This window comes from Nomascus leucogenys, chromosome 7b (assembly GCF_006542625.1).
Source record: "Nomascus leucogenys isolate Asia chromosome 7b, Asia_NLE_v1, whole genome shotgun sequence".
NCBI lineage: Eukaryota > Metazoa > Chordata > Mammalia > Primates > Hylobatidae > Nomascus > Nomascus leucogenys.
In genome coordinates, this window is record NC_044387.1 from 4697354 (window position 1) to 4712645 (window position 15292).

The 15292-nt window shown below is 39.6% G+C and overlaps 1 protein-coding gene and 1 pseudogene across 2 annotated transcripts in view; one reads left to right on the forward strand and one right to left on the reverse strand.

The window, feature by feature from the left end:
* ATXN10 (ataxin 10) overlaps positions 1-15292 on the reverse strand; it is a 174039-nt gene that overhangs the window by 47242 nt on the left and 111505 nt on the right. The gene's annotated exons all lie outside the window — the stretch shown is intronic.
* LOC105740026 lies at positions 4508-5827 on the forward strand (annotated as a pseudogene).

Sequence of the window (15292 nt, forward strand, 5' to 3'; positions counted from 1 at the left end):
CCTCTATTTTCTGAAAGAGAAAGATTAGGTATATGCTTTCCTTCTTAAATGCTTGACAGAATTCACTGCTGAAACTATGTGTGCCTGGAGATTTTGTTGTAGAAACATTTTAAACTACACATTTAATTTTTAAAAATATTTATCCTTTATTCAGTTTTTATTTTGTTTCTTTCAAGAAAACTGTTCATACCATCTGTCAAAAATTTTTGGCATCAAGTTGTTTATGCTATTCCCTTATTATCTTTTTAATGTCTGTAATATCTATAATGATGTCTCCTCTTTCACTGCTGATAGAGGTCATTTATATTTTGTCTCATTTTCTTGACAGGTAGACAGATTTATCTGGAAAGACTGATCAGTCTTTTTAAATATGCATCCAGCTTCTGATTACATGGATTTTCTCCACTCTATGTCTATTATATTTTCTACTTCAATGATTTCCATTCTTATCTTTGTTAATTCTTTTCTTCTACTTACATTGGTTTAATCTACTCTTGGTTTTATCAGCTTCTTAAGTTGGAAACTAAGATGACTGATCTTAAATCTGTCTTGTTTTCTCATGTATTTTAAATTTCCTAAACAGTACTTTATCCCCATCTCACAATTTAGGTATGCCATTTTTCATTTTTATTCAGTTCAAAATATATTCTAATTTCGATATGATTGTGTCTATGATGTGGGTTATTTAGAAGTGTACTGTTTAATTTTCAAATATCTTGGGATTTTAGAGATATTTTATAGTTTTAATTTATAATTCTGCTGTAGAGACAGAATACAGTCTATGTTTTCAGTTCTTCTACATTTATTGAGCTCTGTTATGGCCCCAGCATATGGTCTGCCTTGGTGAATGTTCTATGTGTACTGGAAAGAACGTACATGCTGTTATTGGTGCAGTGTTCACTAAATTTCACTTGATCAAGGTGGCTGATGGTATTCCAGTTTTCCATATTCATCCTGCTTTTCTTTCAGCTTGTTCTGTGATTTATAAAGATAAGAACGCTGATATCTCCAATTATGACTGCAGATCGATTTTTTCTTTCAGGCGAAAGTTTTAGTTTCAGTTATTTGAAATTCTGCTATTAGCAATGTATGTTTAGGCTATTATGTCTTCTTGATGAACTGACCCTTTAATCATTATGAAATATCACTCTTTTATATCTAGGGAAACTCTTTGTCCTTAGGTCTATTTTGTCTAATATTAATATAGCCACTCCAGCTTTCTTATAAGTGTTTACATGGTATATCATTCTTTCACTCTTAAGATATCTTCATCTTTATATTCAAAGTATATTTCTTATCATAGCATATAATTGATACTTGCCTTTTAAAATCCAGTATAGGCCAGGCATGGTGGCTCACGCCTATAATCCCAATGCTGTGGGAGGATCATTTGAGGTCAGGAGTTCAAGACCAGTCTGACCAACATGGTGAAACCCCATCTATCGGGGGAACCAGCCCCCAATATTTCAACATAGGTTCTTTTCTATTTTCCCTAAGTGTCAGCCAGTCTGAGAAATAGTACAAAAGAGAGAAATTTTACAGCTGGGTCTCTGAGAGTGACATCACATGTTGGCAGGTTCTGTGATGCCCCTTGAGCCGCAAAACCAGTTTTTTTATTAGGGGTTTCAAAAGGGGAGGGGTGTACAAACAGGGTGTGGGTCACGAGATCACATGCTTCAAAGGCAATGAAATATCATAAGGGCAGAGAGGCAGAGTGAGATCACAAGGCCAGGGTGAAACTAGAATTACTGATGAAGGTCCATGTCCTGCTGGGCACACACTGTCATTGATAAACATCTTAACAGGAAACAGGGTTCGAGAGCAGACAACCGGTCTGACTAGAATTCGCCAGGCTGGGATTTCCTAATCCTAGCAAGCCTGAGGGTGCTGCAGGAGACCAGGGAGTATTTCATCCCTTATCTACAACTGCATAAAACAGACACTCCCAGAGCGGCCATTTTAGAGACCTCCCCTGGGAATGCATTTGTTTCCCAGGGTTATTCCTTGCTGAGAAAAGAATTCAGCGATATTTCTCCTATTCACTTTCTGAAAGAAGAGAAATATGACTCTGTTCTGGCCAGCCCTGCAGGCAGTCAGGCCTTATGGTTATCTCCCTTGTTCCTTGAAAATCGCTGTTACCCTGTTCTTTTTCAAGATGCGCAGATTTCATATTGTTCAAACACACATGCTTTACAAACAATTTGTGCAGATAATGTGATCATCACAAGGTCCTGAGGTCACACATCCTCAGCTTATGAAGATGATGGGATTAAGAGATTAAAGATAAGACAGGCATAGGAAATTATAAGAGTATTGATTGGGGAAGTGATAAATGTCCATGAAATCTTCACAATTTATGTTCAGAGACTGCAGTAAAGACAGGCATAAGAAATTATAAAAGTATTAATTTTGAGAACTAATAAATGTCCATGAAATCTTCACAATTTATGTTCTTCTGCCATGGCTTCAGCCAGTCCCTCCATTCAGGGTCCCTGACTTCTCGCAACAGTGTCTCTACTAAAAATACAAAAATTAGCTGGGTGTGGTGGTGAACCTATAATCTCAGCTACTCGGGAGGCTGAGGCAGAAGAATCGCTTGAACCTGGTAGGCAGAGGTTGCAGTGAGCTGAGATTGTGCCACTGCACTCCAGCCTGGACAACATAGAGAGACTTCATCTCAAAAATGAATAGAATAGAATAGAATAGAATAGAATAGAATAGAATAGAATAGAATAGAATAGAATAGAATAGAATAGAATAGAATCCATTCTAATAGTCTTTTAGTTGGATATTTAAGCCATTTACATTTAATATATTTATCAGCGCGACTGAGTTTATCATTCTGCCATCTATTTTCTATTTGTCTTGACTATTCTTTGTTCTTATTTTCCAGACTCTTTTGAGACTGAGCATTTTTAAATATTCCACTTATTTCTCCAATACTGGCTTATTAACTGTCTCTCTCTTTTTCTAAAAGTGGTTGCACTGGAGTTTAGAGTATACATCTTTACCTTGTTGCAGTCTATCTACAAATAATAACCATACTACCCCACATACAATGTAAGAATGTTGTAACTGTATACTCCGTTTAATCTTTGAGCAATTACTCTCATATATTTTTCTTCTATATACACATTAAAAATCCCCTAATATATTGCCATTATGATTACTTTAAAGAGCCAATTACATTTCAAAGAAAATTAAAAGTGAGAGTAGAAATATTTTCTTTTTACCCATATATTTAACTTTCCCAGTGATTCTGATCCTTTGTATATATTTGTATAGGTCAGGTTTCCATGTGCTATCATTTACTTTCACCTTGTTGAACTTCATTTAACATTTCTTACAAGACATTTTGCCTTCTTTTTTTTGACCTTCATTTTTCAAGGATATTTTGGCTGGATATATAATTCTAGATTAACAGTTTTCCTTTAGTATTTTAAAGATGTCATTCCATTGATTCCTGTCTTGCATCATTTCTGAAGGAAAGCCTGTTATCATTTTTACCTTTGTTCTTATAAAGTGACAGGCAAGAAAGTCAGTGAATTAGAGTAACAACACTGCAGAGAAGATTAGCCAAAACCAAAAGCTGGTTATTTGTAAACATTAATAGAATGGAAAATTCCAGAAAGACTGAGGAAGGAAAAAAGAGACATCTTTTTTTTTTTTAAGAAAGAATAGAATTAAAATGGAGAAACAGGTTTTAGACAACCTAGATAAAATATTAAAATATGTACAATTTTATGAAAAAAATGTGAAAATCTAGATGAAATAGATATTTCTGAGAAAAGTAGAAAATGTTAAAAGTCACAGAAAAAATCAAAGGCTTGGATACAACTGTCCTTTTTAAAGTGCCCAGCCAGGCTACTGCCCGTGTCCTGCAGAGGTAGGAGGCAGGGCTCGGACACCTGACCAAACTGAGGACTACCTAAAACAGGTAGGTCGGGGCGGCAGCCATTTTCCATAAGACATACCCACCAATATGTCATGTCAGTTTACCATTGCCATGGCAACACCCAGAAGTTACCGCCCCTTTCCATAGCAACAACCTGATGACCTGAGAGTTGCCATCCTTTTCCTAGAAATTTCTGCATAAACTGCCCCCAATTCGCATATAGTTAAAAGTGGGTATAAATATGAGTGCAGACCTGCCTCTGAGCTGCTATTCTGGGCACACTGCCTACAGGGCAGCCCTGCTGTGCAAGGAGCAGCACCGCTGTGCAAGGAGCAGCACCTCTGTGCTGCTATACACTGCTGCTTCAATCAAAGTTGCTGTTTACCACCACCAGCTCACCTCTGATTTATTTCCCGGGCAAAGCCAAGAACCTTCCCAGGCTAAGTCCCAATTTGGGGGCTTGCCTGTCCTGCATCACTGGGGAAAGGCAGGAGTCGGGGGTGGCAAGAGCTCCTCAGTAGCAGGCAAGAGGGCCTCAGCATGGAGCTGTGTGATTGGTGACTTCTCTTGAGATGCTGTGGCACCTGCATCCTTGGCAAAGGCTGGTGGAATAGACTGTGACTTCTGAAGCAATAGCTGCCTAAAATGAAGGTGCAGGCTCCAGAATTCTAGTCATTTGTCACAGAAAGATTGAAGAGCCTGACAGAATTATTTGTTAAAGAGAATTATGAATTCAGAATAGCAGAAGGAGCAGTGAGGGATTTATTAAATGGAATAAGACCTCAAGATGTGGACTCTGCTACCATCGTTACCCCTATTCAAATGCAGTAGATGTTTCCGTCAGCTGGTATTTGGATGATGGACAGGAGAAAAGCACAGAACAATTACTGCCAGGCTTCGTGAAGACAATTTTGAAATTACTACACTCTGGATTGATGTTGTCACTGATGGAAGACATGCTGAGGACAAATTCACAACTGACTAGGAGATGCTGAACACAAAGCTCTCTAGCAAACAATTCTATGTCTTTGGGTTTTGATGGTACTTTATCTAATTTAATAGTTATGGAGATTTTTTAAAATAAGAAAAGTTTGTTGGACATCAACAGAGTACAATACAATTGTTTTTGAATTTTAAGATATGTCAGGTTTTGTGGGAGAACTGCAGACAAACCTGGTGACCACGGTCCTGAGAAGCAACTGCAGAGCCTGCAAAAGGCCTGGCTGGGCTTTAGGAGGAGAAAGCATTTGGGTGGAACTAAAAAAGCTCTTGCCAGTAAACATGTAAATCATTTGATTCACCTCATCTATGATCTTCATGTGGCTCCTTATGTAGGTGTAACTGCCAACGCAAGTTTAGAAGAATTTAACAAAGTCAGTAAAAATGTCGAAGGTTTTTCACCAAAGCCAATGACTCTTTTGGCCTCATTATTCAAAGCACAGAATGATGTCACAAAATTGGACTGGAGGTTGATGATTTCAAAAGAAGAGAAAAACCTTGGCTTATTTATAGTTAAAAATAAAAAAGACTGAATTAAAGCAATAGATAGTTCAGAGCCACTGAAACCCTACCAAGACTTTCTTAGGGACTTTAGGGAACTTGCCGTGACTTCTCACATACGTGAACTACTGAAGAGCCAAGGAGAGCAACATCCCCTAAAGGAAAGGCAGCTGTGGTCCCTTCCTCCAGTTCCTGTTCAGTGGGCACGACACCAGAAAAGTGGACATTTCTTGGGAGAAAAGAAACCAGGGCTCTATTACAACAACTACAAGAACAGTGGAGAAAAAGTGGTTACCAAGGGGAAAAAGATAAACTTCTAAGTTACCTAAAGCTAGAGGGCTCACTACTAAAAAGTGGAAACTTTTTGGTAAGACCAGTTTATTTATTGCCCTCCCTCTTAGTGAGATAAAACTACAGCAGAATAAAAGCCAGCTTAGAGGACCTCTTTAGAAGAATAACGGTCTTATTTAGTGAAGTATAATTATATTTTAGGTACTAAATTTAAGCCTACCTCCTCTTAATCTAATTTATATCATTGAATCTTCTAATTCTTTCAGAATAATTTCTATGAGAAGGGTAGAGTTGACTTCTCCTATTTTAATCTATTTAGACTTTTTTAAAAATTTTTGTTTTTGCAAAGGATAGTGCTAAGATTGATTTTAAGAAAAGGTAATTGCCTTGAAGAAAAAATGTTTATTAACATTTGGAATGTTTATAAGTGTCAGTTCTTATCTGAATTCCAAAATAAACTGTGCCTGAGAAGAAAATAAGAAAAAATATTAAAAGAACAAAAATTTTTAAAGATACTAAAATGACCAAGACTCACTAACAAACACAAAGAAGCAAACAGCTCTCAAGCGAGTTCCACCCAATTTTCAAGAAACAGAACATCTATTTTGTATATAAGTTGTTCCAAAACAACAGAAAAGTAAGGAAAGATTTCCAACTCATTTTACAAGGCTAGTATGACTTTGTTCCAAAACCAGGAAAGATAGACCACTGTAAAGAAATTAAAGGCCTTTTTAACTTAAGGAAATAGATCCCCTTCCCCTAAAATATTCTAGAAATAATACTAGCATAACTAAATCAAAGGTGCTACAATAATACATCATGTTCAGGCAGACTTTTCTCAAAAATGCAAGAATAGATTCAAGTGGATCAGAAAATCTACAATGAACCTCATTAATGCACTCATAATATCAACCATCACAGAAAAAGTACCCGACCATGCTTAGCCCCTATTTATGATTTTTTTGATTACCAGAAAACTAGAGAACTTTTTTAACTTCAAAAAGGCTATGTGTCAGAAACCCACAGTAAATGTCATAGGTAAAGGAAAGTTTACATAGATGCTAAGACCAGAAAAAAAAACACAAGGATACTGTCTCCTGGCACTGATATAGAAAAATAAATTCAATAAAATACTATAATTTTAAAAGGTCTTTGTTTAAAATGTTCTGTCTCTAGAAATCAAGGATGCTCAGAAAATCAAAGAGGAACTAGAGTGATGTAAAAAGTATTTCAGTCTATCAGAACAGAAACAATGAAATAATAAAAACAAACTAAAGCAATAAGGCTGATTTAGCTGGAAAACAGTAATGTTTTTTGGAGTAAGAGCACTTTGGGAGGCCAAAGAGGGAGGCTGGCTTGAGGTCAGGAGTTTGAGACCAGCCTGGGCAACATAGAGAGACCCCATCTCAACAAATAATTTTTTAAAAAATTAGCTGGGTGTGATAGTGCATAACTGTAGTCCCAGCTACTAGGGAGGCTGAGTCATGAAGATGGGTTGAGCCCAGGAGTTCGAGAGTACAGTAAGCTATGTCTGTGCCACTGCACTGCAGATTGGGCGACAGAGAGAGGGAGAGAGAGACTCTGTCTTGAAAAATAAACAATAAAAATAAATGAAATGGGAAATAAGATCTAGAAGGTCAGGATAAAAAGATATAAAAAGGAATGAAAATGCACTGTGTTCTAACACACTTACAGTGAATTTTAGAAAAGAGTAGATGTTTCAGTGGTTATTTGAACAGAAACTGTGATTGGGTCCTACAAAACCCATGAGAGAAGCAAGGCATGGTCTTGACTCACTGGAATTACTGACAGCAAGATCCAAGAAATTACTGAGGAGATTGCTCCCAAATGTGTAGCCCCCCAACTGTCAGAGACTAACTGAAATCTGGTGAAGGAGAAATGAAAACTTTCTCCATCTTTCCCTCAGATATCACAGACTTTCTGCTATGGTCTGTTAGTTGGCAACAGGTAAGAAGTATTCGTTTCTGGGGACATAGTTTTGCTTGGGGTAACTATTAGAAGACCAGGAACTGGCTTGTTTTCTAACTCTGGTGTATGTGTGGGGCGGCGGGGGGGGTGGGTGGGGTGTATGTTTTGATAATCTTGTGTCCTGTTAACTTTTTTAATTTTAAAAAGTGAGGCATATCAGAGGCTTGGTATTGGGTGTTCCTGAAAGAACCACACACATTCCAGCAAGAGACAGTCCAGGCTGCAGCTGTTAAAAAAAAATCCTGACCCTACACAGGCATTAGGAGCCCCTCTAACTGGGATTGTGCAGAATAAGAAATCAGGGAGAATATATTTTGAATTTCAATTTATTTGAACACACATGGGCAAGAGAATTGGACTTTAATGCCTTTGGACTTTAATTTAAAATGCAATGTAATCTTTGGATTTTAATATCTCTCTGGGAATCTGATAATGACATAGAATTAATATTCAAACATGGAGTGTCTCTTATGGGCATTTTATTATTACAATGAATGTAGGCCTTTCATCGGAGTATCTTAATATGGAATGAATTTTCCACCTTGAGGTCAAAGTGATTTTGCAGTTAATTAGATTCATGTGTTGTTCTGACCCACTTAAGAGTCTTCTGGGGGTAAAATATCCACTCCTCAGCAGTGGTCCAAGAGGAAAAAAAAGGAGTGTAGTTGGCAAAGCAGCCTTATGAAGGTGGGAGCAGGACGATCCTGACAAACTGAGCTTCTCTCCAAAGGAAGGACACACTCCTACATCCCTAACGGCCAAAGCTAAAGCCCAACACATCAGTGCACCACCACCACCACCACCACCACCACAAAAGGGCTGGATGGGTTAGAAGGCTCTCCCTCTCTTCTTGTCATGGAGAGAGCTGTATTAACATACTAACCCCTAACTTTTCCAGGCCCTTCACTGGCCCCTTCCCAGGGTGGTGACAATCGAATCCCTCTTTGAGTTGAGCTGTATAGCGTCTATGGTATACAGAGCAGCTATTTGTTTGCTTGTCTCACTCTTTCATTAGACTCTGGGGCTTTCAATGACAAAAACCATGTTTCCACTCATCCTTGCATCCCTTGCCCGGTCCCGAGATACTTAACAATGATTTGCCGAAAAAAATATACGCGCGTGAGAGGCAAAAGCTCACCTTCCACCCTTGCAGGGTCCAAATATAACCAACAGATACGCACTGAATGAAACTTAGCCAGGGGGAGGCAGGTGAGTAAATTAGTAACTAAAAATACATTTACAGATTATGGTAATTCCTATAAAATAAATAATTAAGATGATCTACTAGAGATTGAGAGAGTGGCCAGAGACTGTTTTAGAGGGGTGGTCAGATGAGCCTTTCAGGTCATGATGATGTACTGATACAGTCTGAAGAAGCACTGATACAGAGCAGTAACTCTCCATCCTTACTGTCAATCTACATCTCCTGGGGAGCTTTTAAAACTACCTAAGTCTTGGCCCCACCTCATGCCAACTTAATCTGTATCTTGGGGGTGATGGTCCTGGAACAGATAACATAGTTTAAAAGCTCCTGGCTGGGCATGGTGGCTCATGCCTGTAATCCTAGTGCTTTCGGAGGGTGAGGCGGGAGGACCACTTGAGGTCACAAATTCGAGACCAGTCTGAACAACATGGCGAGACCTCATCTCTACAAAAAATTAAAAATTAGTTGGGTGTGGTGTGTAAGCCTGTAGTCCCAGCTACCCGGGAGGCTGAGGTGGGAGGATCGCTCAGGAGTTCAAAGTTCCAGGGAGCTTTGACTGTGCCACTGCACTGCAGCCTGGGCAGCAGAGACCCTGTCTTTCATTAACTAATGAACTAAAAGCTCCCTAGGTGACTCAGATTCACAGAAGGGTTGAATATAAAGTCTTGGAAATCAGGAAAAAAAATTTAGATTTGCGTGAAAAGGAGCAAGAGCGGCACCAAGAAGGCCAGTAAGGAAGCTGCTGTGGACGGTGAATGAAAGATGATGCAGGCCTGAAGGCTGCGACACCAGTGGGGACAGAAAGATGCAGGTGGATACGAGACACATGGTAACTGCTCTCTAGGACAGCGGTAAGAGAAAGAAACAACTGGAAGATTCTAAGAGTCTGGTTGAACTGGATGTGTGGTGGGATCATTTACTGGGAGGGCAAAGAAAAGTTCTGGGGATGCAGGACACAAGGGCACAGTTTGGGCATATTTCGCGGGAGGCACTTAGAGACAAGACACCTAAGTAAACGTTAGCAGTTATATATTATCCATCTCTTATACATTGAGAATGTGAGCAGTTATGTCCCCTAGTGTGGAGCCCCAGGGACATGTCTGGGCTCAACAGGCATTCTGCTGTCATCTGCACACAAATGGCCCTTAAATCTTGGGCACTGGAAATCTCCTAAAGGGGGTAGATGGAGACAGCAAAAGGCTCAGGACATAAAGGTCTCAGGAGAGAAATCCTGGTGCTCCTTGTATAACCTTGGCATCAGCACCAAGTATTACTCAACCAAAAGATTTGAGTAATCCAACACTAAATAATGTAGGCAAATGTAAACACTCATTCCTGATAGATTAATTTGTAAATGATATGAATATTTTTGTTCCTGGAAAAAGATCATCAGTAACTGAAATTGCATAAGATTTTCTTTAAAAGTTACAGTGATCATCAAATTATTTGCCCGCTGATTGTTTTTCAGGGTAACTTCTTTCGGAAATGTATTTCCAAACTGTGAGCTGTGAAATATGCAAATTTCCTACTGTGTTCTGTTAAAATCATACAGGAATAACAGACACACATACATATATACCTCACTAAACTGAATTAAATTATTTTAATGCCAAATGACTATTCTGTCCAAAGCTGGGATATGGGAAGAGCCACAAAAGTATTGATGAGAAAGTTCAACTCAAGACGAATGGACAGCATTCCTTCCCATACAGTAAGTCTACTGAGTACCGAAGGTCAAAAGAAGCAAATGCCAGGCTTGGGAACTGGAGGCTAGAAGGTGAGAAGGAAACTGCCAGGGCACTCGGCATTTCCTGGGCCCTCCTGTCTCCCTAGTGCCCTGAGGGAAAAGGGGCCAGGAGGCAGATCAAGACACAGCAGTAGACGGAAAAACGTCCGAACTCCAGTTTTGGAGTCAACGAGAATTAGAGTCCATTTCAGCTAGAGGATCGTCACCCTCAAATCTCACTGCAGCCCAGCTGAACAGTCTAGGGTCTGACCTTTCTTTCAGGAGCCAAGCCCCAACCCTGAGATGGGGACAGATCCTATCCATGAAAATTCTCTGTGTTTTTCGATGCACATATATTAAATACTTATACTTAATTTGTTAAAAAAATGAAGATCTTTATATATACAGTATTTTAGATCTTTCCATACAATAAAAATTATTTGAAAATGTCATTTTCTGACAGTATATTCTATTCAGTCACTACAACCTACTATAATTTACTGAACATTTCAGGACATTTGCATCATGACTAAATTTTCACCAACAATGTAATGAGCATCCATATATACAATTTTTTTTTAACCTCATCACTGATTATTTCCTTTGGAGAAATTCCCAAAAGAATTACTGGACAAAAACAAAACCAAACCATCTTTGAGTGTCTTTGAGACATACTGTTAAAATGCCTCCCAAGAGGGTTCTCCCAATTCATACCACCCCTAGAACTGTCCGTGCTTCCCTTTTTCTTACTGATGCTGCAGATTTTTAAAGTTGCTTTTTTGATAGGTAAAAAATGTTCTTTGGGGCTTTCCTCTGCCTTAAAGGAAGGCTGAGCATTCCTCCAGCTGCCTACATTTTATAAATTAAGATTTTATGAGATAAAGGCATTTAATAGTACAAGTTTTGCTGACCAGCTGAGATGTGCCCGCAGCATTGCACTTGGAGTGGGTACGAGACCTGAGTAAGGAAGAACCAACAATCCTTCCGACCAGGGAGCAACGCCCTGGCAGGAAGGGTGATAAAGTGCGGGCTGCACTGGCGCCCAGCTTCTCACACAAGGACTGCACCAATGCACGGGGCCTCAGTGGCCACATGGGAACACAGTGAGGCTGAGAATGTCAGAGACTGCATCCCATAAACTAACGCTGCTCTCCAAGACACCTCCAAAAAGAAAGGAATCCAGAGAGAATGATACTAGAGTTCCATGGCAAAACTCAATAGGGTAAAGTAGTAAGTAGCATTCTCCAAGCTTTTGTGACAAAATAAAGATGCTTTTCAAGAATAGTAATGGCAGAGGCTCTTAAAGTACCCAGAAGTACAAAACACAATGTGATTGATACAAATATTCTCTGAGTTCAACTACCAAATTCCAGAAAAATTAGCAACTATCTTTTCTTTAGCAAACATTCACATCTGAATTTACTGCAATTTTCTCATGAATTATTCAACTAGCAGATAAAATCTTAAATAATGAATGAAATTAGCTGATTTTTAAGAAGCTAGCTATATTTCTGATTACAAGATGAAAAAAATATTTGGTGAATGAATGTTGAATCACTGCATAGCTATAAAATTTGTCTGCTTTGTCCAAAACCACCAGAAACCTTAGAGCTAGATGTCAGAAAGGTATTTTCAACTGATTTGGAATGCAAAATATCTTCCCATGTTTGGTCCAGGAGGATGTGGCTCAGAGGCTGCCAAGTATACCCCTCCTGCAGGACGATGCAGACCCCTTTGCACAGGACTGTCTCTGACTCTGAGCCTCGCGGCTTCCTCAGACTTCCACAGAACAAGAGGTAATGGCAAGAAAGCAGGGACAGGACCCAGGAGCATTAAGTTAAGCCTGGCACTGTCACCTGCTCGGCCATGTGAACTTAGGTGAGTCATTTTGGCCTCATGAAAAACAGGCCAAAAAGCTCTACTGCAAACAGAAGGTGTCATTTTGGTGTCATTTTAGTGTCATTTTAGTAAACGGTAAGAAAACAGAACATCTTACACAATACCTGGCTTCTAGAAAGTGCTCAATAAAATGGTAGAATTTAATATCATCTTTTATTTGTCCGTCTACTTAGGGCATTTTTGTTGCATTCTTTCTAAAGAACTTTAAACTAGCTGAATCATAAGAAAAAAAGTAGAAGCACAGTGTTAGTTTTCGATTACTGTCATTTCTTTAAGACAGTTTAATTAGGCAAAATGTCAAAAGCTGGCCAGTGAAGTATTTAAAGAGCTAGATGAAAGATCCCCATTTTTAAGCAGAAGCAGGAGAAAATATGAATCAAGAAGTGAATTTATCTCTAATGTACTTGAGTGCACATTACTTAAAACTCCACTCCATTTAGTAGCCTTCCAAAAGTACCACAAGACATGACTTGAGAAAGCAACAATACCAGAAAGGGATGGGTAAACCATGGCAGCAGCAGAGAAAACAAAGCAGCTCTGAAAAGTTGTTTTGGCACATCTGTGCTAACACGCACAGCTACATTTAGAACAAAAATAACCCATACAGCAAGTTTTTAAAAATATGCATTCTGCCTCTGCTACTTGGGGTGCAATCCCCACCCATAATGCATCATCTACAATGTCATACTTCAGTGCCTGAACAAACAGAATTCTGTCATGAACACATTCAGTCTTTAATTTTTAACCCATGGACAGAATCTCAATTGCTTGTTGTATTATGATAAGCTCCTTGCCATCAATAAATAATGCCTTGGAAACTGTTGATCAGCTTGCCCACGGTGTTTAAAAAATAAAAAAAAAAAAGGCTTGCTGGGAGCTCAAGTGTCCAGCCTGTGCTGGGAATCTGCCACACAGCAGCCCTCAGAATGACTATCTGGAATGTGTAAGAATAGCCATGAGGTCCATTTGGGCCCTGCTCTAAGCTGTGTGTCCTCTGGGAACAGGGAGGGGGTGGACAGGCGAGCCCACAGGAAGCCAATCCCTTCTCCCATGCCTGCCATCCACACATCCTGACAGCCTAGCACAGACCTCCAAGGTGAGACATGTGGAAGCCCCACTGTTACCTGAGGCAGACTGTGCAATGTGACACTTAGGGTGCAGATTACGATTAGGGGACTACGTCTTGCAAATCAAGATCATGTGTCTTAGAAACTGTGTTAGCTCTGCCTGAAAATGGGAAATAGGCGAGGGAAAGGAAACATGCCAAGTATCCTATTATATTGCAAATCTCTTACATGCAAATATTTGGTATTCCTAATGGTTTTGCGAGGTAGAAAATAATGTTCCAAGGTGACAGATAAAGAAAATGAGATCTGTAAGGGTTAACTTGTTCACAGTCACAGAGCTTAATGAGTGGCAAAGCCCAGATCTGCTTAATTTAAAAATGTACGTTTTTTTTAATTGTACCACGCAAATTGCAGGTAACTATTTCTGGTTTTCAGAAAAGAGAGAATGGCTGAAATAATATTAAATGTGCTGGAAAACCTCAAAGTGTGCAAATGAAGAGTGTTGAGGATTAAGAAGGGGAGAGGGAGGGCCAATGACACAGACCCGGCCTGCTGTAGGACAGGGGCCGGCCCGCAAAGCAGTCAGGGACAAATGCAGGTAGTGGGCTGCCAGCCTCAGCAGACCTAGGAAGACACCTCAAGTGCCAAACTCTCAGCAGCCTTGACCTACAGGCAAGAAGTCTGACCATTTCCTCGGTGCCCTCGGGAATCGTGCCATCAGCACGACACAAACATGACAACAGCATTTTCAGGTCCTTTTTCCAAGACCTATTTCTCTGTGTGCTAACACCTGGCACCTCTTTTAATTCTTCTATTTATTTATTTGATAAACATTTAAAAGAAAGCTACTTTGTGACAGACCTTGTACTGGGGACTAAAAGGTAAATCAGAAACAGGTACTGCTCTTACCAATGTCACGATGTGGGTGGGGATAAGGGAGAGAGAAGGCCCCACAGACAAGCAAAAAGCACCATTCACATCCAGCACTGGAGGGAAACACGAAGGGCTGCGGGAATACAGAAGAGGACACCTGAGCCGGCCAGGCAGGTCCAATCAGGGGCAGCCCTGAGGGCCAAGCTTACCAGTTTTAACTTTGTCCTGAAGGCAACAGGAAGAATTTACAGAGACTAGTGTTTCAGAAAAGAACAGAGAGTTGTACCCTCATTCAAGGATTCACGTTTTGCAATTTTCAGTTACCTCTGGTCTGAAACTATTAAGTGGAAAATTCCTAAAATAAACAACTCCTGTTTTTTAAGTTGTGCACCATGCTGAGGAGCATGAGAAAATCTCTCGCCATCCCTCCCAGTGCTTGAATCCTCCCTTGTCCAGCACATCTACACTGTCTATGCTCCCCAGCCATTCTGCCATGATATCACAGTGCTTGTGTTCAGGGAACCCTTATTTTACTTAACAATGACCTCAAAGTATAAGAGCAGTGATGCTGCCAATTTGAATATGCCAAAGAGAAGCCATAAAGTGCTTCCTTTAAGTGAAAAGGTCAGAGTTCTAGACCTAAGAAAAAAACCATATGCTGAGGTTGCTAAGATCAATAGTATGAACAAATCTTGTCTGTGAAATTGTAAGCAATCTATTGTTGTAAACGTTCTAGTTTACCATTAGTTATTATTGTTAATCTCTTACGGTGCCTAATTTATAAATTAAACTTTATCACAGGTACATATGCATAGCACAAAACCTCACATACATAGGGTTTGGTACTA